This window comes from Dasypus novemcinctus, chromosome 15, assembly GCF_030445035.2.
Source record: "Dasypus novemcinctus isolate mDasNov1 chromosome 15, mDasNov1.1.hap2, whole genome shotgun sequence".
Taxonomy (NCBI): Eukaryota; Metazoa; Chordata; class Mammalia; order Cingulata; family Dasypodidae; genus Dasypus; species Dasypus novemcinctus.
The window spans coordinates 5646598-5669137 of NC_080687.1; the positions used below are offsets into that span (position 1 = coordinate 5646598).

Consider the following 22540-nt stretch of genomic DNA (forward strand, 5'->3'; position numbering starts at 1 on the left):
GACTCCTGAAATCCACAGAAAAATTGGCCAAAGACTTGAACAGGCACCTCACTAAGAAGATATCCAAATAACTAATAATCAAGTGAAAGTTTGCTTGACATTCTCAGCCACTTGCAGAGAAATGCAAATAAATGCCACAACAAAATACAATGACACAACCATCAATATGACTAAAATGAAAGAGATGAAAATACCAAATGCTGATGAGAATGCACAGCAACTGGAATTCTCACATCCTGCTTGGGGAGGGGGGGACTGCAATTTAATGTCACCACTTTCAAAAATGTATGATTTATCCACTAAAACTGAATACAAGCATAGTCGATGACATGGCAGTTCTGATCTTTGGTACGTATTTCACAGTAAAATGTACAAATGTGCTCTGAATTATGTGTCAAGGATATTCATCAGGCTGCTCTTCATAAAAGCCAAATACTGGAAGCAACTCAAATGTCCATCGGCATTAGAATGGACAAAGAAATTGTGATGCGGTCATTCAATGAAATACTATATAGCAACAAAAAATAACTTGCTACATGTTATGTAAGTGAGTCTCACAAACATAAAGTTGAGCAAGAGAAATAAGATGTAAAATGTGTAGATTGTGTACTTGTAGTTTATGGTGCAAATACAGGCATCAGAAACTAGGGTCATGTTCCCTTTGGAAAGAAGATGCATAGCGTCTGGAGGAGGGTGCCGGGGAAAGCTGAGAGGCCAAGTTCCTTGCCGGGTGGTGGTCTGGGCACTGGCAGCAGCCTGTCTCCTGGAGTTGGTTCAACGTGGTTTCCATTGCCTGAAGCTCACGGAGCCGTGCACTCTTCCGTATGAAGGCTGTATGCAATAGAAAAAGGGAGTTTTAAGAAGCTGACTTCTTCAGGAGACGTTTCCCCCCCCACCTTATCAAAGCTACCCGACCCTGCCCACACTCCCTATCTCCCTTCTTTGCTTTCTTCTTCTCTTCAGCCTGTGACCTTCTGACCTGTTTGGTGTTTCCCAGAAGGGGGCCTGGAGACAAAAATTCGAGTCTGAGAAATTTGTTTGGAAAAGGATACTGGCAGGAGCAGGCGGAAGCGGGAAGAAGGGAAGCAAAGCAGTGGAAGGTGCCTGGCCAAGCAGGTCACCCCCAGGGGGACAACTTCCTCAGTCCTCCGGGAAAATTCTGGAAACTCCGTAGAACACCTGCTTCAGCGTTCTCCCACCCGGGGTCGAGAGGGCTGGGGCACTTAGAGGGCTGCGCCTCCCACGTGCACGGGTGGTGTGCGCTGCTGGGCCAGAGGAGGAACACGGACCGAGAGAGCCAGGGGCAGCGGGACGCCAGGGCACCTGCCACGCGCTGGGACAGCGGGGGGCAGCGCCGCTCCACCGGCTGGCGTGGCCGCTAGCCCACCTGCGCATCTCACTCACTTCAGGATCCCCGCGCCCCTGACCTGAGCACACGCTCCTCCAAAAGGCAGGCGTTGTTCGGATTTTGTTTGTAAATGCGTGTGTGGGAGGGGGAAGGTGTCCACTTTTGTCTGGTACATAGAAAATACTCAAATATCTGTTAAATGAATGAATAAATAACAACCAAGAGTGTCATTTCCAATTATTTCATGGTAATTTAAATTACCTTTCTGTCTCCATAGCTAAAAGATGGAGGGGGCTACAGCACCTCTCCTGAACACAGCAATAACAGTCTCCTACGTGACAAACAGGGAAGCTTTCTACATGATTACATAATTCAGCTTCTTTTCCCCTTGTTGATTGACCTCTTTACTAGAGTTATAAAATGAGTTGTCTTATACAAATATTCCCTAGACTAAAAAAAAGGGAATATATTTTTGTGTATATGTCTTTATATAAGCTGCTAGCTAGTACTACTTGCTTTTCCAAATGTTTATAACTTATTTGATTTGTAGCTTTTCATGGATTATTTCTATGCTTGATAGACTCTGGTAATCAGGGCAGTCTTTCATTTTTAACAATAGCAACAATATAAAAAACGTAATGAATGTGGTACATCTAGTACCTTACAAAGTGTTATATTTTAAGTGCTTTAAGTCATATTTTAGACAAGTGTACTAAATGTCTATTTTTACAGTCTGTGAGTAATTTATTGTCAAAGAATTATTAAAAATTACGAATACTGATCTTCCTTCAACTCCAGTACTTTAACTTAAGAGACACATCTAAGTGCCACCTTCTACTTTTGAAATTTTCTTTCGCCAGCTTTTCTCCTTGCCAATGGCATGTGGCGATTTCTCTGGTAGAAAGACCACAACTGGCCTTTTTTAATTTAAAAAGATAATTGCAATGAAAAGCTTCTGACTTTTTCCAGAATCTGCCTTCCTTTTCCTCTCGCCTTCCGGCCTCCGCCCATCGCTCGCTGCCCCTGTGCCTGCCGCTTACTGGCCTCTTCTGCGCCTGGGCTCTGTGCCCCAGACGGGCACGGCCTTGATTTCAAGGCAAAGCCGCCCTTTCCCCCCAGCCACACGCTCTCAGTTGGATTAAAATCCTGGGTATTGGTGAAGACATTCTGCTGATGACTGTGGCAGACTGAGTGTGTCCCCTAATTCAACACGCTCGTCGACTTAATCTGTGCCCCTGTGGTGTACGCCCATCGTCAGTGGGGCCCTGTGAAGAGGGTACTGGAGGTTGGTTTGGAGTCAGCTGGGCAGGCTGGACTGACCCCCTGCCTCACAGGAGAAGGCTTGGGGGAAGCCGGAAGCCAGAGGATCTCACCCCGAAACCAGAGAGTCCGGGAGCGGCGCGGTGGCCGGCACCCGAGGGCGCCCAAGCCGGGGACGCACGGCCCTGCCGGCCCGCCTTGGTTTGGACTCCGGCCTCTGAAACCGTGAGTCAAACTTTCCTGCTGCTTAAACCAACCCCCTTTGTCGCATTTGTAACCGCAGCTCTGGAAAACTAAGAAATGGGCCGTGTTACCATCTGTCGGATCAACCTCCCAATGGATGGCTGGAGGAACTCATTTTTTTAAAATTTTGTCCTTCACTATTACTGATTTGCTGACTGAATAAAAGTTCTTTGTTTGCAATTTTTTTCTTACAGAAGAAAGACCATCAGGATGTGTTAAAGTGAATATTCTATGATAAATGATATGGCATGTGTATTAGTCAGCCAAAGGGGCACTGACGCAAAATACCAGAAATTGGCTGGTTTCTATAAAGGGTATTTATTTGGGGTAGGAGCTTACAGATACCAGGCCATAAAGCATAAGTTGCTTCCCTCACCAAAGTCTATTTCCACGTGTTGGAGCAAGATGGCTGCTGATATCTGTGAGGGTTCAGGCTTCCTGGGCTCCTCCCTTCCAGGGTCTTGCTTCTCTCTGGGTTCAGGGTTCCTCTCTTCCTGGGGCTGGCTTCTCTTTCCTCTGTGAGCTTACTTCCCAGGACTCCAGCTTAAGTCTTCAGCATCAAACTCCAACATCAAAACTCCAACATCAGAAACCCACAACTCTGTCCTTTGCCATGCCTTTTATCTGTGCCCTGATCATAACTCAGTCATGCCCAGGCACAGATCAGATTACAAGCATAATCCAATATTTCTTTTTGAAATTCATCAATTATATCAAAGTGCTATGGTATGCAATGTGCTTCTTCAAGGAATAAGGGTCCTGGCTTTTAAAATGCTAACTACATATCCAGCACTGCACGCGGAGCTGGGGAGATAAAGTCAAACAAAACATGGGCCTGCAGTGGTGCTCTGTCGTGGTCCCTAGGGGAGCAGCGACAGTCTCCCAGGTACAGTGGTGGGGACCGGGAGGGAGTGAGGGTTCAACAGTGAGCCCCTGATACTAATGACTATGCTTGTGAGCTGATAAACCCAAAATAATAACAAGGCCTAGAGCAACTTTGTGCCTGGGAATTTCCTTCTGTCAGCCTTCATGTTACTCAAATGTGGCCAGTCTCGAAGCCAAACTCAGCATGTAAATGCAATGCCTTCCCCCCAGCGTGGGACATGACACCCGGGGATGAGCCTCCCTGGCAACGAGGGACCACTATCAACTACCAACTGATGATGCAACTGGAAAATGACCTTATACGGAAGGTTCAATGTGGATCAGCAGAATATCCATGTCTACATAAAATACCATGACTTTAAAATGCTGTTTGACCTAAAGTAAGGGGGAAATGGAAAGGAGAAATGAGTTTATATGGCTACGAGTTTCTAAAAGAGTCTGGAGGCTGGCAGAAGGTTTGCCCTCATGCACAACTGAGCAGAGTCAGAGAGACAGATAAAGCAGATACAACCCCCAGATATTGGTTCCTTTGAGGGCTAAAGAGACCCATGGGAGTTATGGTCATGGCCTATGGGGTTAACTACCAGGGCAGATGGCCCCTCTTTGGAAATGGTGTTTATGTGTGATGAATCTGGACTCAGATGGGATCTCCCTTCATAAGACTTTCATGCTAATGTGCTGGAGGTGCAGTTAATGTTGGGGTTTAAGATATATTTAGGGGATTTGAATCTCTGGACTGACAATGTGATAGCCAGATCCTGAGCCTCAACAGACTCCAGCACCTACAATCTGATTTATTGGACTTACCACACTCAGCTAAGATGGAGGTGAAGAAGGACAACCACCACACCATGGAGCCTAGAGTGATTACAACTGAAAATGGGAGGATTGCATCCAGCATCCAGGTGGAATCTGAGCCTCCTCTTGACATAAAGGTGCAATGGACACAACCAATCCAGTGTCCACATAGAAGAGGTGGCATTGGATTGGGAAAAGTGGACATAATGGACAAAGGGTATGGGGAAAGGCAGGAAGAGATGAGAGGTGGAGGCGTCTTCGGGACATGGAGCTGCCCTGGATGGTGCTTCAGAGGTAATCACCGGACATTGTAAATCCTCACAGGGCCTACATGATGGAATAGAGGAGAGTATGGGCCATGATGTGAACCAATGTATATGAGGTGCAGAGGTGCCCAAAGATGTACTTACCAAATCCAATGGATGTGTCATGATGATGGGAACGAGTGTTGTTGGGGGGGGGGGAGAGGGGGGGTGGGGGGGTGGGGTTGAATGGGACCTCACATATATATTTTTAATGTAATATTATTACAAAGTCAATAAAAAAAAAAAAATTAAAAAAACAAAAAAAAACATGGGCCTGCCCTCAATGAAGCATGAAAGTACTTACATTCTAGAAAATCCCTTTGGTATCAAAGAAAGACGGATAGAAGAGGGGCCAGACTGGACAAAGAGATTAGTCGAAAGATCCTGTAAGAATGGCCAAGTTTTTATACTCGGGGCTGGCGGCTGCAGCGAGGAATGGGGAAGCAGATGTCACAGTGCATGTCACGTGGGTCGGTCCAGGATGGGGTCATCGAGCCTGAAACGGGCTGAGGTTTCTGGCTTGGGAAAGCGGGTGGCTGGGGAGGCCCTCTGCAGAGGAGAGGATATAAGAGAAGAGGTTGGAAACTGTGGCGAGGTTGGCATGCCCAGCAGCAGACAGGGTCGGTTTGAGGGAGTTCAGCGGAGAGTGGGAGCTCACCGAGAAACACTGCCTAAAATGTAGGTTTCAGGAGTTACAGCTGTGTGTGATAGCTGAAACTGCAGGTAGTGATTACGTCACCAGGAGAGCACGATGAGTCCCAGGAGAGACAGGAAGAAGACACGGGAAAAGCCTGGGACACACTACACCATAGAGACAGGACTGGGAGAGAACAGTTACCGTACATTACCCAGGTCAAAAACAACAGGAGAAACCTAGGAAACGCTACAACCTAGAGACAGACCCTACATTACACAGGTGAAATAGCACGCCTGCCATTCTACAAAATTATAGACCAAGAAGAAGTGGGGAATCAACTTATGGCGCTGGAGATTGCGGAAAAGAAACGGGTATTGAGAAGCAGCAATGAATGAAAGTGTGGGGAATGGGAAAACAGAAGCACAGGCCACGTGAGGGAATCACGGAACCAACACAGTCTCTGGGGCTTGATCCTTTGTAAAATCAGATTAAAGACCTAACATGTTTTTTGTCTTAGAACCATGAGAGATCTCAGGGGCTCTCTGCGGCCTGGTCTTTGCTCTTCAGGCAGATCAGGTTCTGGGCTACCCATTTAGAGGCACCACTGAGGTTCAGCAAGGGACTTGCCAGATAGCCAGTTAGGACCCCTTTCCCCAGCCGAAGAAAATCCTTTTTCCTATGTTTTTTACTTCTACCACCAGAAAAAAAAAAAATATTGCTTACTCTTAATTGGCTTGGGAGTCTGTGCTTTCTTGCTTATTAAATTTCACTCCTCTTTATTTTTTGATGCAAACATTAATTCTGGACTTAGGAGGATTTTGAGTGAAAATAGTCATATGTGACAGGGCCGCAAGTGGCCAGTGGACGATGAATTCCAGGCTGGGTCTCCACCAAGCCTCCCCATAGGAAGGCATTTTCCAGGCTTTAAAGAAATCAGCAGCACTCTCTTACAGTTATGTAAAAAGAGCCAACATGAAAAATGAAATCCCAGTGTATTAAACGGTGATATATGATGCTAATGCAACTGTGCTTAATAACATTTAAGTCATAGAATGTATTTTAAAGCACTTAAAGAAGTTGTTTCTAAAAATGCAAAAAATTCAGAATTGAGATTGCACGAGTAAATTGAAGATTAGGTGAGCATGCAACTAATTTCTGTCATGGCTTAGACGATTTGAAGAAAGCCCATATTCACAGGGAGTTGCCGATGATAATTGTTTTTGAAGAACGGCCTTTCTTCTGTCATCACAATAAGCAACAGTTATTCAGAGAAAGCCGTAGAAAGGTTATCCTGAGGACTGCACAAAATTAAATTAACTTGGCAACCCAGGCTTCTGGGCTGTTAAAAGTTAATACATGGTATATTTTAATATGCATTTCAGTTTATCTTTTGTAAACTCTTAAAATATATGAAAAATAAAATTTACAGTAAATGTCTGTCAGATCCCTGCAGTAGAAAAGAATCTGGAATTACAAGGCCTAATAATCTTTAGGGTCGAGACGTGGTTTTCAAAGAGGAAATATTTATGAGCCCCTTTCCATGTTTTAATAAACTGAGTTTAGAATGGTTTCAGGTTTGCAGGAAAACCCTGACACCAGCCCAGAGTTCCCAGACCCCTTTGCTCTGTCCCCTGTACCTAACGTCTTCCACTGGGACGGCTCAGCTGAACCCTGTTAGAATTCCTTAGTCCTTATCTCCAGCTGATGTCCTTTTCTCCGCCAGGATCCCATCCAGACACCTCGTGGCCGGCCACACCGTGGCCTCGGGCTCCCCCGGCTGCCCCGGCTCCCAGGCTGCTGTCCGTGAGGACCCGCGCATCGAGGGGTGCCGGCTGGGCACCGTGGGGTGCTCCTCAACTGGGATGCGGCTGGGGCTTCTCTCGTGATTAAACTGGAGCTACGGGCTTGGGGGAGGAAGGCCCCCGAGGGAACGTGCTGTCCCCATCACATCGTCTCACCGCCGGGCCTCACGCCTGCTGAGGCGGCCCTCACCCCTGCCAGCTTCCCCCCTTCTCCCCTGTCCACTCACTGCGGAAAGAATGGCTACCTGCAGCCCACACCTCCGTGAGGGCAGGCCATCCACAGTTACGTGGAATTCTCCTGCTCAGATTTGTCCATCCTCCCCATGTACTTAGTCAGTCATTGACTCATGACAGTGTAACGGTATGGACTCACAGATATTTATTTTATACTTTGCATGATAATCCAATTCGGCTTTATTTACACCAACCTCATGGCGCATTGTGCTGTTGTTTTCTGCAGACCTTTATTCATGGATGTCCCTCTGCCAGGAATTTTCTCTCCGGGGGACTATCCAAACACTGCTCTCCTGCAAGAAGCTGGCCTGGTCTCGCCTCCTTCAGGAGCTTGCTCTTGGCTCTCCAGTTCCATAGCAGTGCCTCAATTTGCTAAACTCTCCTATTACTTGCAGTTTAACTGTTGCTATAGTCTACCACACACGTATGCAAACACACACAGGCACACACTCTGCAGTACTTCGTGTGTGCTCTCCTTGTTCTGTCATGAGTCAGAAGGAGCTTATGGCCTTTTAGGGAAAACATCTGCGCTATTTTCCATATCACCCCTCCATGTTTGCTCATGCTGGGGCTAAATGAATACTGTTAAGGAAATTAATCCCTAATATCCAGGAAATAAATATCCTAATGTGTTACCTTTCCAGTGACCTAAACAGGCCCCATAAAGCCTTTTCCCATTTTTCTATTTCATTTCTATGCCTTAGCATACGTTTATTAAGTGCCTAATATTACGACTTACCTTAATAGTTACTGGGGACCACAGGTCTCTGCCCCCAGAGAGTTCACGATTTATACTCACTGGACCATCGTGTGGCTCGAGGCAGAATTAATATCACCAATTGCATTCCCAGGGTGCCATTTTTATCACAAAATCTTGTAGGAAAAGTCTAATGCAACTGTCCTGTTAGTAAACAAAGATTAGGAAAATTCTTCACATCATTTTGGGGGGTTTTGAGAAAAAAAATATTTTTAGCTCCAAAAGTACAAATCAAGTGGTGCAAGTATAGCTCAGTAGTTGAGCACCTGCTTCACATATACAAGATCCTGGGTGCAATCCCCAGTACCTCCTAAGAAAGAAAAAGTACAAATCAGAAAATAAATTAATATTGCTGATTATATGAAAATTTTAAGTGTTTGTATGATAAAAACCCCATTACAAATTTAAAGCACACATGATAGACTTGAAGAAGATAAGTATTCTCAACACATGTAACAAAGAGTCAATATCCAGAATGAACAAGGAATCCCATAAATCAAAAGGGAAACACATGGTAACCCGAGTGACTGCGCGAGGCCCGCGTGGGGAGTCAGTGCCTGCTCGGCAAGCCGAGCGCTCGCGCAACAAGCCCGTGCCTGTGCAGTGAGCCCGTGCCTACACAAGTGAGCCACGCAGCAAGAGAATGATGCAACAAAAGAGAGATAGGCGACGCGCAACAGAAATCAGGAATTGAAGTGGCACAAGCGACAAGGAAACCCTCTCCACATCAGAGGTGACCAGAATCGAATCCCGGGAAATCCTAGAGGAGAAAGACAACAAGAGAAGACAGAAAGAGCAATAGATACAGAAGATCACACAGCGAATAGACACAGACAGCAAAAACAGCAGGGCGGGGGCAGGCAGGGAAGAAAAAGAGGTGAACCGTTTTCATCAAATTCACTATGGTGGTTCAAATTCCGAGTGGAAAGAGAAGGACAGAGAAGATCACAGAGGGGAGTTCAGCCGTGCATGAGGTTTTTTGTTTTGTTTTGGTTTGTTTTTTTCTCTCTTTATTTTTTTTTAAAGTTACATTAAAAAAATGTGAGGTTCCCATATATCCTCCACCCCCTTCACCACCCCCTACATTAACAACCTCTTTTATCATCGTGGCACATTCACTGCATTTGGTGCACACATTTTGGAGCCCTGCTGCACCACATGGATAATGGTTTACATTGTAGTTCACACTCTCCCCCAGTCCACTCAGTGGGCCATGGCAGGACATACAATGTCCAGCATCTGTCCCTGCAGTACCACCCAGGACAACTCCTGAAAATGCCCCCACATCTTATCTCTTCTTCCCTTTCTCTACCCTCAGCAGCTACCATGGCCACTTTCTCCACATCAGTGCTACAATTTCTTCCATTACTAACCACAATAGTTCCATAGTAGAATATCAGGAAATCCACTCTCATCCATATTTTATTCCTCCATCCTGTGGACCCTGGGATGGTGATGTCCACTCCACCTCTACATCAAGAGGGGGCTTAGATTCCACATGGATGCTAGATGCAGTTCTCCTGCTTGCAGCTGTAGGCACTCTTGGCTCCCTGGTGTGGTGGTTGACCTTCTTCACCTCCCTGTTGGCTGACCTGGGTAAGTCCAATGAACCAGAGGGTAGGAGTTGCAAGTCTGCTGAGGCTCAGGGCCTGGCTGACACATGGACTAAGCACGTTTAAAAGAAATGTAACAATTCTATGCTGTGTCGGTGTTTGCAACTTCCTCCATTTGGAATCGTTCACAGTGAAGGGTGGAAAGCTCGTCATCTGGGTGCCAAGAAGTCAGTCAGGGGTTCTCCCTGATGCCGCCGGAGCTCCTTCCTGCAACCTGCGCATCATCAGAGCTCACACCAGCTGGATGCCAGCCTCCAGGGCCACGTCTCTTGGGGGGATGGGGGGACGGCTTTCTCTGCACCTGCACCCAGGCATGAGGCAGGCAGGAGATGCTGGGCAGGGCCGTCCTTCAGTGACGCTGGACCGAGCTGGGCTCTGGACCCGGCAGCACCGACCCTGGGTGGGGCTCTTCCCTGCTGCCGAGGTCCCAGCAAGCCACAGGACCACTTTTGGATATCACCCCCTTTCCTGCCTGCCTTTTCCCTTTCCCCAACCCCAGTTCCTGAGGGTAGCTTCCAAATAAACAATTGCACTCAAACCCTTGTCTTAGAATCAGTCCCTGAAGGAAGTCAAAACAAGACCATTATTTCCAGTTCACAAAGTACGCTAACGTGTAGTATCCATAAATATTAGGTCTTTATGAGGTAGGTGGGGCAGGGAATATTGCTTCTGTTTTATGGAAGAAGACACTGAGGCCCAGAGCGAGAGAGAGAAGCTCATCTCCCACCACCAACGACAACCAGGACCCCTTTGCCAGTAAGTGATAAAATTGGGACTTTGACGTCACTCTTCAGACGGCAGAGAGGAGCCTCACTGCTGGGCGCTGCCACTTGAGCACGCCATCCTCGGGCCTCCTCTGCTTCTGCTGTGTACACAGAAGCTCTATTAGGAGGGCTCACACCTGCGAAAATGTGTCACTTTGATATTTTGGAACTGCCTTCACCATATGCTGGTATGTTGAGAGACTCTATCTTTTGCCCTGCAAAGCAGATGCTGGGCAAGCTCCTGAGGGCCACTTGCTGCAATGCTAATCTGGACTATCCTGGAGCGCTCGTAGGTGGAGGCACCCAATCTCTGTAGGAAAACGGCAGGGGAGGCAGACTTCCTCAGAGCAGATGTTCTCTCACCGTCACCAAGATTCACCTTCAGAAGGGTGGCACATCACGCTTCACCAACTACTTGCTTTGGCTTTGAGGTGTCGCAGTTTGTTAAAAATTCTCACTCCTTATTGATTCCGCATGACTTTCACAAAAGGAAGGACGCTTTTAACGCATCACGTGAGAACCGGTGGTACAATATCATAAGGAGTGGAAGGCAATCGAAGTCCACCTTGAATCCCAGCACAGCAAAATGTTTGCTTGTCAGATCTCATTTGTTGACAGTGTTCGAATGTGTGTAATTTCTTGCAACGCAGATTTTTAGAGTGTGAGGACATGGCAGTAATGAAGAAAATTTGTACGGTGGGTGAACTGAGAGCCTGAGTGTTCGAGCTTGACTTGGTAAAGTCAACACAATGCCAGCATTAGTATTCAGATGGAATTTCAGCTCCCAGAGCAAGCCGCCATGCGTCAATTTGTCAAGATAAAACTTCAGAGCCGTGTTCTCTGCTTCTTCCCCTTAATACCCAGAACTTGGAAGACAACCCAGCAGGCAGTTCCACGTGCATTGTTGACGACAACCCTCTTTGCTGAGAGGTGGCACAGGATATAGTGGCAAATGCTTAGTTAAGCACTTTACAGTCTACAAAATGCCCTCTCTTATTTCCACAAGTTTGGTCCTCGCAATAATTTCATGACTATGAGAAGATTTTTTTGACAATGTTGAGTGTTAATCCTTCTACTGATTGTTTAGTGCCTTATGCATGGAGGCACTGAGAAAACAAGCATCCAATGGTGAATGAAGACAGGGAGATTTAAGTTTTGGAGAATTGTGCCCATCCTTCTCTTTGGGGTCTGTTAGTTAAATTACCATGGGGCATATATGCCCTTGGCCACATTTGAAAAGATGAAAATACTCCAAGTGCTGAGGCTGGCTGTATAAAGGTAAGGCATGGAAAGGAATAAGGTTGACCTTAGACAATGGTTTGGAGGATTAGCCTTCAAGGGTAATAAGAATATACATTTGTCCTTCTAGAATTGTACCTTTGTATGCTTTTATGCCAGTCATCATTACTCTAGTGCAGAATTTTTCAAAATGTGTTCCAAAGCACTTGATTTCTTCAGGATGTCAATAGGCATGACTTGTTTAAAAAAGAAAAGTCATGGTCAAATACCTTTGAGAGTTGCTTGTTTAAACAAGTTGAGGAATTGCCAGTTTAAACTAAGTTGAAGATTTCTTAACAGCAAGACTCTGAAGAGCCTTCAATATGCTAATGCACATTGTACTCATCAAAAAGGGTTATAAGTAATAGTGTTTCGCAAACAAATCTGCTCATTAAGCTCTTCCATGGATCATCTCATGGGACCAGTGCTCCATGGAATACATTATTGGAAACACACAACCGATGTATTTGAAGGGAATGAACTGAATTGGCTTCAGCACCATGCCAATAAAATCTGTTCATTCCTAATGTCTTTTTTGACAAATTTTTCCTGTAAAAAAATAATTTCATTGTCATGAAATGTCATGGTTTGTCAGCAAACTAAAGTCTTGTGCCTTTGCTGCTATAGAAATTCATGCTATTGCTGCAGAGTTACAAATGATGAGAGGAAGACAGAGGACTCTGAGGGGTCATTTCTGAATGGAATGTTTTTCACTGAATCCTTCAAGCCCCTAAACTACCTTGCCATTAATAAAAGTACAATGTGCATGTAGAATATTTCACTCTGAGAAGCCAACGTGCATAGAAAAAAAAACATTTGCAAGGAAATGGCAGACCAAAGCTAATGAAAGAAAAAGAGACAGTGTTCTTTTTATTATGTGGTGGCACAGCCAGTTGGCTAAGTATTTATTGAATATGTGCTGAATAAGGAGCAGAAAGTATGCCAGATGGTGCAGCTGGAGGTGAGGACAAGCCTTCCTGCACATGCCATTTCCGGAGTTTATCATCTCTGAGGAGATAAACTGATCATGACAGAGGAGAAGGGGGCTTCAGAGTAGAGGGTCTTATGGATATGATTAGCAGATGGAGCTGCCCAGGATGAAGATTGGGCAAAGCTTTGCTCAGGATATGGCTTGCAGGCTTGGCTCCCAAGCCTGAGCTAAGGGAAAAGTAGGGTCAGCACTTCCAGGCAAAGTGGACGTGCTCTGCAAAGCTTCACATGCTGGGAAGTAGGAGAAGCCCAGCTAATGACATGCCATTCCTGGGAGGCCCTTGGTGCACTTCATGGCAACTTGAGTCATCCTGGCACGCCTGTGCATTCATTGCTCACTCAACTGTTTGTCACAGACCAGTAGGTACAGGATTCCATAGAGGACACAAAAGATACAGAATACACTTATAGTCCTGCAACAAGCTATAAATGAATGAAGAAAATGAGGCAAAGGCAAATGAATATTTAATGTTAAACAAAACACCTAAAATACAGGAGATCATGATGCAACTAGGGCAGTCCACAAGGTGTGACCTGTCCAAGGTGCTGAACGCAAACACAGACTCTCAGATCCTGAAGCTGAAGCAAAGCTGACATTGAATAGTTCCCATCTGGCTAGAGGCATGACCCCCATACTTCTTTAGGAAATTCTCATCCCTTGCTCAGGCAAATCCCCATCATTGACCTTTTAACCATTTACATGCTATAATAATAACAACAGGGTAACGTCTTGAATCCTCACAGCAGCCCCAGGAAGAGGTGCTTTTATTATCATCTGCATCTTACAGATGAGAACTGTGGAGAAGTTGACGGCTTGCCAAAGATCCTGGCAGACTTGGGACTGGAATCCTGGACACATGCTGGTGGGAACCTTCTCAAAATTAGCCTTGGGAAACTCAGGACAAAAACAGAGCAATGAGGAACCCCAGGGTTCAAAGTGAGGCACAGTTTCGGTGGTGTCCCGCCCCCCCACCTCTGGCTGGAATCCACTGGAAAGAAACACAGCCATGGTTTGCAAAGCAAATCTCATCCTTTTCATTACAGTTTATAACTGATTACTGCTGAAAGACAGTTCTTGATTTTGGAATATTTCTTTTGCCTGTCTTCTACTTCTCATGGATTCTCTAGGTATATAATCACCTCCTCCAAAAACAATGCCAACATGCTTCCTTCCTCAAACGCAGCCCATGGTTCCTGAATTCCCACGTTTTCTGAATCATCAGTTGTCACCAGGGTAATGGGAGAACAGAGTGGAGCCTCCATGGAAGGGCTGACCTGAGGACAGAGAGGCCAGGAGAAGGACAAACAACCTCGAGCAGCTACAGATTTGGCCATTTGGTGGCGAGTGGCGACGGTTACCCTGCTCAACGGCTGAGGGCTGCAGAGGGTGGGAGCTCCCTCCTCATGGGTGGGGGGCACATGCTGGAACTCGCGCCGAGGCTGCCTTTCCTGCCTCCGTAACTGGCCACAGAGGCTGGCCCACCGTGGAAACCCTGCTCTCTGGACCAAAGAGATCTGTCGTTCCATCACACCAGGCCTTGACACGGAGGCCATCGTGCCACCCGTGTGTCTCTTGGTTGCTTCCTGCTTGGTCAGTGGCACGTGGTGCCTGCTGTGCTCTAGGTCAACAACACCTCTGCTTTCCCAGTATCAACATCATCCCACGGGCAGAAATGGAAGCAAGGAAACAGATAGGAGGCCTTTAAGCCAGACATCACGAGAGCGACACAGGGTGGAGGAAATATCGACAAGCAAGCCAAAAAAGCTAGGGCCGAAAGGGGCCTACGTGGAAGCAAGCTGTTCTCCAAAGCCTTTCCAGTCTTCCAATCAGGCGTGCGAGTGGTGAGAGATTTCTCCCGTCTGTGTTGCTAAGTATTGCTCCCACTAACAGCTCTTCATCAAGGATAATTAATTTGGTGTCCTTGCCGCAGAGCATGATTTTCTGAAACCATGCTATCTCACTGTCTAGGTGGTATTAATTAATTTTTACAAGGATAACGCAGGCATGGCGCCTACAGACTGGTTTCTCAGTTAGAATTTTTGCTCACATGGACTAGAGCCCGCTCAAGGCTTTGTTAGTGCCAGGAACGGGGGCCTATTTGATGGGGGAATGTTTTTTGCCAATATCCCTAACTCTCTTTATCATGTTTCCAATGGAAAAATAAAGCAAAATCTAAAATGCAAGGTTTTAGATATATTATTTCTAAAGAAATAACATGGTTGTTGCACTCTTTATGTCAATTTATTTAAAGCAACTTTTTTTTTCTAATTATGAGAGTAATACACGGTCTTGATAATTTTAAGAATAAAAAAGGCATAGAGAAAACATCAAAGAATCCTGAAATATCACTACCTAATGATTTTGCTGGTAATAGTTTGGATCTTTATATGTTTATTTATGAACGCCATTTATTAAATTCTTACTCTATGATAGGGCTATAGCAGGCATTTGAAAAATGTTTTCTTACATAACCCCACAAACGACTCTAAAAGATGGATATTTCTGTTATTATTTTGCAGATACAAACTGTGGCCCAGTGCACTTTCCCAGGACCTCAGCTAGAAAGGGATAAACCTAAACGTGTCTGGTTCCAAGCCTAATGCTCTTTACCTCACCGCTACGTTGTCCTCAAGTATGAACAGTTACATGTGATATAGATACAGATACAGTACATGGTTTTATCTTAGTCTTTGGTTCTGCTTTTAAATGCCATCAGGGGAACTCCCTCCCCTGTAATAAATTATGCTTAGAAAATATTATTTTAATGGTTGCACAGTATTTCATTATACAGATGTCTCAGATTTATTTATTATAACAATATTGTAATGAGTATCAGTGAACATAAATCTTTAGCCTCTGCTTATTTCCTTAGGATAATTCCTAGAAGAAGAGTGCTGTGAAACCTATGAATATTTTTCAGGTTCTTGATATATATTCTGAAAGTGTGGGAAAGTAGCTTATACATTATTAAATACCTACTAAGCCAGAAACCATTCACTTGAGGAGTGGGGCTGATGAATAGAGGTATAAAGACAAGAAGAAAGAGGAGGAGGTGAATGGGGAAAGCTTCTGGTTAAGAAATGAATTAAACCAAGGATGATCCAGAAGCATAAGACATGAACAAATATTGACAGCCTCTGTTTCTCTCTTCCTTTCTTTAGATCCATCAAGATTTCCCCTAAGTAACTCTATGAGCAGCTCTAGCTCATTCTGAAATTAGACTTTGAAGTGGTAGGAGAAAGAAGAGTGGGTAGAGGGTCCTCCTAAAGAAAGCAGGAGAGCTGCTCTCCGCCGTTGCAGGCTCCTGCTGCTCCCGCTGGCCACCTCGTTTCCCTGCCACGTGCAGGAGAAAGGCTTGCCCCGTGCTCTGAAGCCACATCCATGGCTCCGGTGGGGCGAGGACAGACCCTCGTGGAGGCGGCTGTGCCCAGACGAGCCTGTTTCCACTCTCCTGCTGAACATTAGAGAAGTAAAGATTTGGTTAACGGTCAGCTGCAGAACCAGTCTTTTCCATATTACCAAATCTGCCTTCCACTCCGCCAGATTCCTCCGTGGGAAGACTGAAGCGAAAGGCTCCCGAGGCACTCTCTCTAGTTGTGACCTGTCTCCACGCTCTGGACCTCTGGGTCCTGATCGTGACCTTCCCGGACGTGCCTTCTTGGGATGCCCCTTCTCATCTCGGCAGCCGGCATCCGAGGAGCAGCTCCTTAAATGCCCCGACCGTCCGGCCCCTTTACCGTTTTCTCCTGGATCCTCTTCTCCCTCAACCATAGACCAACGCTTCTGCCCCTGTGCTTTTCTCTGTGTGCTTTAGAAAGCCAGCCAGATGCTGCCACTTTACTCATCAAACACACATGGATTAGGAAGCTGCCCTGTGCCAAGTACTCTGCTTCAGAGATGGATAAAAAAAGAGACCAAGGACCCCGCCTTAAGAAATGTCGAGGTGAGGGAGGCAGACAGACATGCAAACAATTACAAAAGGTTTTTGCCAGCACATTCTTAGGCACAGACCCAGGGGCCCACAGAGAAGCATCTCAATTAACTTGGGAGGGGGCAGAGGCTTTGCAGGGGTCAGGGTCACATCCTGAAAGATGTGTGGATGTGCACTAGGAGCAGGAGGACTGAAAACGTTCATGGAAGGAGGACAGTGTGGGAACAGGCAGGGGCCCTTGAGCCATGTGGGAGGACAGGGAGGGTGGCCAGAATTGGCAAATAAATTACAGGATGCCCAGTTCAATTTGAATATCTGAAAATAAAATAATAAATAAAAATTTGAATTTCAGATGTTCCAAATATTGCACAGGACATATTTATGCTTAAATACAATTGGTTGTTTACTTCAAATTGAACTGGGCACCCTGTATTTTATCTGACAACCTTAAAATAGTAGGGAACTGCTAGCAATTTTCTAGCCGTCACGCCCTCTCTGCATACAGGTGTCTTCAAAGTAGATCTGGCAGTTGAGCTGTAGAAAGGGCTTCCTAGAGCACCTTTGATATTGACCCAAAATGGCCAGAAATCTTAGGCTAAGGGTGTCCACACCTTGAAGGTCGAGTGAGCATGGACAGTAGAAGGAAAGAGAATAGCACATACTGAGCATGTCGAATGGGTTTTATGAGCACAATATCAGGCACGGGCTCAAGGTACCACAGAAGAGCTGGATTTGGGCTGGACTCAGACTGGACTCTTCAGTGATCCTTTGAAGAAACACAAGCTGCAACTAGTCAAGGCCAGGCCCTGCGGACCAGCTCTTCTGCAAGCCAGCCCCGTGCTCTTTCAACAGCCTCGCTGGCTTCTCCGCAACACCTTAGGGTTAGTTTTCTGGTTGCTAAAACAAATACCATACAGTGGGTTGCCTTAAAAGGGTGGAAATATATTGGCTCGCACTTTTGAGGTGAGGAGAAATCCAAAGTCTACTCCCTTGCATGGAGTGGGTTCCCAAAGCATGTTCTGGGGACACCAGTTCTGAGAGCGAATACTCTTCTAGTTTTCTCTGTGCAGCCATGCCCATTGTGAAACATCGAAATGCATCCATTCCATTTGAAAACCCACTTCCGTGTGAAGACAGGAGCAGAGAGCGTGCACCCCAGAAATCTCCTTCCCCTTGTTTTCATGACTGCTTGTAGGGTATTGTTCTTGGTCAAGTCCAAAGCTGCAGCTGACTCCACAGCCTGGACCCCTGCCACTGCGCTGCAAAGGCCTCCCATCTCCCACCACAGGACCTTTGCACAGGTTGCTTCTTCTACTTGCATGTTCAACCACCACCATCACCACCCTCTTCCAGACAAAACCTTGTCAACTCTGACATTTCATCTGAGACCACAACGCCTTAGTGTCACCCCATGAGAAGCCCTCTGATTAACCCATCCCAAGAGCTGCCCACCTCTATTTACTCTTTCCGTCCCCTATTAGATTCTTTCTTGGCATTTGTAACAAATTGCAGTATGATTTTGTTAGCAGGGCTTTTTTTTTCTCGTAGCCTTACTAGAACTTGAGGGCTTCAAAGGCAGTGGCAGCCTCTGCCCTGCTCACCATCGGACCCCTAGCAGTGCCCAAGGAGCGGCACCACTGTGAAGCTCAGGGCACACCTGCGGCGTGGAAGTTCAGGGCACACCTGCAGCATGGAGGCAGGCAGGTGGGCAACTATCCAGCCGGCCGGGGGATTGGCAGGTGGCGGTGTGAAGCTGCACGCACCCCAGAAAAGCATCTTGCATCTAATCCCTTCCTGTGGGTGTGGCCCCACTGTAAGTAGGACTTCTGATGAGGCTGCTGCGGTTACAGCTTGACCCGCCTCATTCAGGACGGGTCTTAACCCTTTTACTGGACTCCTTTATAAGAGAATGAAATTCAGACACACACACACAGAGGAAGTCATCGGAAGGAAGAAGCTGAAACAGAGCCCGGAAGCAAAGGAAGAGCCCAGCAGACGCTGCCACATGCCTTGCCATGTGCCAGAGGAGCCAGCCCCCGAAGGCCAGCCTCCAGGAAGAAAGCAGCGCCCTGATGATGCCCTGATCTGGACTGGTACCCAGCCTCAAAGTGTAAGCAAATACGTTCCCATTGCTCAAGCCGACGCGTTCCATGGCTTTTGCTGGAGCAGCCTCGGAAACTAAAGCAGGCAGCCACGGGTGCTCCCTGCCCCTGGGGGCCGCCCCCTCCTCGGCAGATTGGGCTCACTCCCACCTCTCAGTGAGCCCAGACCTTCCAGCTCTGCAGCGCTGGGCGCCCGAGGGCGGGGGCTTGTGCTGGTCGGCCACTGTCCTCAGGACTGTCCAAGGTGGCTCCCAGCCTCCAGGCCTCACATCCGTGAATTTAACTTAAAAAGGACATTGACCCTCAGAACAGCAAAACTGGGCTTTGTTCTCCTACGTTACTTCAAAACAAGCATGAGCCTTCATGTGCACATTAGTGATATAGTAGATGCTCCCCCACCGTGCCTCCCTGCGTCCTACGTGGTTCCATCCAATGTTCTGTTCCCTTGCCACAACTGTACCTGTTCTATCATAAAATTAAGTGGCATTATAAAATGTCAGTCCTAAGCAATCCAATTAGCCAGTTACACTTTCCTCCTCTCTGGTATGACTTATTCTTTATACAGTATAGAAGAAAAGAAATGCGAGTTTGATCATTCAATAGGGCTCTGGGCAAATTGATGCAAATAAATTATTCTCTTTAGCTCTTCACCATAATTTTTAACATAATGTTGGGGAGAAGCTCCATAATATTAAGATGAAGAATGAAAGAACATACATATTTATTGCCACTTTCCAAGCCTGTAAAAAGATTGCCAGTACAGTTGTACATTTACAAAAACATAACACTGAAGGGCAAGTTTATAGAAAAAGACAGAGAGATATAGATGGATGAATGGATAGATGGATGGATGGATGGATGAATACATGATATATAGGTAGGTAGGTAGATAGAAGATAGACATTGATAAAAGATAGATGTAGATAGACAGATGATGGAAGAGAAATACATAGAAGATTGATGACAGATATAGATAAATATAGATAGAAGATAGGTGATATAGATAATTGATAAACAGATGATAGAAGATAGATGATATAGATAGATAATTGATAGATAAATAGATGATAGGATGTAGATACATAGAAAATAGATGATATAGATAGATAATTAGATTGATAGATTGATGATAGATACAGATAGATAATTAATAGATAATAGATCCTCATATATCTACACATATAGACACAGCAATTTAGAGAGAGGAATTAGAAGAGAGAACACAAGAGTATGTCCTAATAGTATCTAGCATGCATATAGAACTTTGTAATTTATTAATATGTTACTAATCTTCTCACTTGATTGTCAAGATATAGCTGTAGGTAGTTAAGACGGGTTATATTCCCAAATGACAGACAGGGAAATTGACTCCAGAGGCATGCAGTGGCTCAAGGAAAGTCACACAGTTAATCAGGGAAAAGCATCTCTGGACTGCAGCCCATTCTCTGTCCCTGACATCACTCTCACTTTCCCATCCGTCCTTGATGCAGAGTCTCTGCTAATAAACACAGTATTTAAATTATATGCAACCATTCATTTAAAGTTTGAGCATCTGAAATACTTTTTGGAAACATACAATGTATTTTGGTACCATAGAATGCATTTTATTTGTAAGTTAGAAAATTTGCTGTGCAGTGTTTCTAATATGTTGGTTCAGCAGAGCTTAGGGAAATCTGTTAGTTTGGGCTTCATTATTCTTGGGACAGTGCAAATTTGCTGTGTTCATTTGTATTCACAAACTGCCATCAGGCAATGTCTTCTACCAATTAGGCCCAGATCTCACTGCTGTGTATTGTCACTGCTTGGGCCTTTAGCCCACTCTTCCTAAAAATCCATCCACTAACTTCCAATCCAATGTTCTGATGCTTATGCTTCAAAATTTCTGATGTATTTTAAATTAATCCCTGTTCAAAGAAGGGAAACATACTTTGATCTCTTCTCCATCTTGTTTCTTCTGTGTGTCTCTCCAAGAAGAGAATGAGTAGAGGGGACTTTTTTATCTATTGGTGGAAACTGGCAGTGAATTCTGCATTTGTCCAAAGAGTTGAAAGGAAAGCAAATGGATTGATGAGAAGACAGGAGAAATGTTATTAATAGTGGTGAGTGATTCAGTTGGTAAATGTTGTTTATTCTAGTTGGGAAATTTTGTAACTTATTTTAATATTTGAGAGACATCTGTAGATTATGCTCCTCAGTAGTTGGTTAGGAGAGGGTGGGATTAGGATTGGGATTATAGTGGGGAATATAAGATTATTTTCCTCTCATCCTTTTCCCTTAGGTAATCACTTTCTTGTGACACGAATATCCTTATCTGACCACCCTGCCATGTAGTTGCTTTAAGTTACTCAATCTAGTCTTCTCCTATAGACCATACTAGTAACATAAAAAATTACCCACTAGTATCCTTGTTGAATAGAGTTAATCATTTTTTAAAAACCCTCCACCATTTATCACTTACATCTTCCTCTTGAACTTGGTTGAGTTTGCAGGGTTCCACCTATCTATCTTCCTTAAACTTGCTCCCGGGATACTTTCATCTCAACCTCTTCACTCTCTTTCATTAACCTATAATGTATCTGTCTCAGTTGCTCAGTAAGTGACCTTATCTTCTGAGACCTCTTCTAGATATTTGAAGGGAAATTGACACCATCAGAAGATTAAGAGTCCCTGCCACACCCAGGGCCATTGGAGAGATGCTGCAAGAGAACCCAAAAACCAAATCATTGGGCTCCATTCAATTGGTCTGTATCTTAACTTATTAGAATGTTTGTTGCAGAAATATCAACATTAAACTTAATGTGGACTTTCGTAAAAGGATGACAGCAAGTGATAGACTTCATGAGACTGAAAGTAAATTGCAATAAACTAGCCCTACTCTCAAGTTTTTCACAGAATGACCTGATTAAGCTCAGATCTTCCTTCGTAATCCAAGCACTATGATGCCTTCTGATACCTGGAACTCAAAACACATGGACATTTTATGAAATGACCTTCATACCAAGCTCTACCATGTTCTTATTTTTGGCTTTCATTGTTGTATTTTTCATCACATAATATTACTAGCACATTGTAGAGACCCAAATATCTGTGGATATCTCAAAAAAATTGGTATGATTATGTCCATTCTGCTTCAGATTAAGAGGGGGCTCAGATCTTATGGGGCAGATGTAAGGAACTGTTTTGTTTGCAGTTGTAGATACGCTTTGTTTTTGGGGATAGGACTTGTCCATTATCATAATTTTGTTAGTTGTCCTGGGTGAGTCCAATGAAGTGGAGAATAGGTGTAGGCTGCAACTCAGCTGAGATGCAGGGCTTAACTGGGATATGAACAGACTGAAGAATTAAGTCTCTGGAACATATATATAATGGGTAAAGTGCTAATTACAGGTTCAAATACAAAGGGTAGAAAAATTATGAGTAGAGAAATTATAAATGGGTCTGACTCTATTATATTGGGGAAAGAGATTATCATCTATTCCAAGATAAGGACCGACAATGGGGGTGCCGATTTCATGGGTTGTTTGCCTTGCCTATAACTATCCAGATATCTCTAGAGCCTGGGGGCACCTCAGTTTGAGGCTTTGTTTACTGT

General features: G+C 45.1%; 1 long non-coding RNA gene across 1 annotated transcript in view; it reads right to left on the bottom strand.

Annotated features, from left to right (window-relative positions):
* Positions 1-337: 337 nt before the first annotated feature.
* LOC139436481 (uncharacterized) overlaps positions 338-22540 on the bottom strand; it is a 97507-nt gene continuing 75304 nt past the window's right edge. Inside the window, exon 3 of the long non-coding RNA XR_011645741.1 lies at positions 338-831. This is a non-coding gene — a long non-coding RNA (uncharacterized lncRNA). The remainder of the gene's footprint in view (positions 832-22540) is intronic.